This window comes from Zingiber officinale, chromosome 6A (genome assembly GCF_018446385.1).
Source record: "Zingiber officinale cultivar Zhangliang chromosome 6A, Zo_v1.1, whole genome shotgun sequence".
In the NCBI taxonomy this organism is placed as follows: Eukaryota; Viridiplantae; Streptophyta; class Magnoliopsida; order Zingiberales; family Zingiberaceae; genus Zingiber; species Zingiber officinale.
Window position 1 is genome coordinate 101,585,753 of NC_055997.1, and position 2,159 is coordinate 101,587,911.

Sequence of the window (2,159 nt, forward strand, 5' to 3'; positions counted from 1 at the left end):
CTTTTCCTCTCCCCGCGCGTGTCGTGCCCTAAGCCCTTCGACGCCGTCTCCTCCTCCTAACCGGCGCCGACGGCTTGCCCTAACCGCCGGCCACTCGGAAGTTCCCTCCTCTTCTCTCCCCGTCGCGACTGTGCCCTAGATCCGCCGCCGGCCGAGTTTTCTTTCCGCACGAAGCCAGCCGATTTCCGATTTCTTCGGCGACATCCGAGCACAACCGACCGCTGATACTCCAGGAGCTCTGCCCTAGCGCCGACCTTTCTCTTCTTCCGAGCACCGGCAGCCGATCAAGTTTCTTTGCCTAGTCGACATCATCACTGCCATCGCGAGTGCCCTAGCCGGCTCCGACGCCACTGCTGGCCACTGCCTTGTTTCGTGCTTGAGCAGCCGGCGATTACAGGGATCTTCCTCACCAGTCCCGTGCCCTGGGTTTGATTTTTTTTCAGCCGGCCTTGCCTCATTTTTCTTGGAGACAAATCGATTAAGGTAAGGTTAGGTTGTTAATTAGGTTGGTGTTTAGATCTATGATTCCCATGGCTTGATATTTGTTCTTGTTCTGATCAAGGATATTATTGCTTGATACCATATTGATCTGTTCCGTGGGAAGAATTCCAGCAAGGTGCTGTTCTGTGGTTTGTTTTGGGTCTGGCAGTTTTCTAACAGCGGCTACTTTTCTTCGGCAACAACATTTCTGCTGGGAATCTAGGTAAGGTGTAGGATAACAGATTCTTGTAGTAGATTCTGTGTTGGTTGGACTATTATGATGGTAGATGTGAGTTAAGTTTATATGTTGAATTAGGTATGTTGATTTATGATTTAGGGTTTTGCCCTAGATAGTTTTAAGGATTCTATTTAGAAATTCACTGGAATTTTAGCTAAATAAATAAATCTCTGTTGGTATTACATGATTTTTGACACGAGACGATTATCTCGGAATCGGATTGGACCTTTCTATTATTGGAGGCGGGTACTTTGACTTATGTCTTTTGATATGCATGATAAAGTGTTTAACATATAGCAATAATTGTGTTTCCATTTGATTCGGTTGGTCACTACATGATCTGTTACATGTTGTTTGTTTATTTATTAGCATGTTATTATTTATCTGACCATACATGCTTTCGGTAGTGACCCAACCATGTGATACATCATGTTCAGGACCTAGGGTTTATATGATACCCTATCTGTTTGTGTACCTTCCATCCGATGCATTGACTTGTGGTACACCTTTTATTTATGTATGGATCTTGCTATGCTATTCATGAGATTTCCATGCTTAGTATCATGCATCATGTTTGCATGCTGTGCGATTGTCGGCTCCACTATGGTTGAGCGCATCGCCAGTTACATGTACTGCACACACCACCACCCATGGATTAGTGGTATATCAAACAGGTGTGTGGCGGTTCTGCTGTTTGGCTCCGTTGGTCTGAGGACTCAGCGTGGTAGCCGGCAGCCAGTTCCGCTCTGGCATTTAGTGTAGCAGCGTAGTAGCCGGCAGATGGTGGACTCTGTTTGGCTCCGTTGGTCAGGAGACTCAGCGTGGTAGCCGACAGAGATTTTTCCTCCCCGTCATTGTGTACCGGGAGATGAGAGCATTGAGCTCCCCCATTTATGATTTGGGGCCAGAGGACAGGAGTACTCCTACAGCATTCCGTCCACTCAGTCACTGTTAGGAGCAGTGATGTCCGAGTGCACGGTCACCATATGCATTTATTGCATTTTATTGTTTGTGATTGCTGCACTTATATGCTGCATTTGTATGGATGCATTTGATTGACATGCATACAGGATTATGATTTCTTCGGTCTGACGACCTGTTACCTTTGTACCTTGATCCCGGTTAGTACAGTTATCTCCTGATTTCGTTCCAGTTGCATTTATTCCTTCTCGTATTCAGGAGACTGTACGCATGATTAGTGTTGTCTGTTATTTGTTTTATTATGCATATCAGTTGTACCTGCTGAGTGTTGGACTCACCCCGCCTCCATTGTTGATATTTTCAGGTTGAAGCTGTCCGGAGCAGTTCCAGTCGCTGGCCCCCCATCTGCACGTAGAGCCAGTTCTCTACTAGTTCGTTATTTGTTTTATTTTGGCCTTTTTCTATATCAGACTTTGTTTTAGTATTGTCTTTGGATTTTTCCTATGGATATTGTATGGAG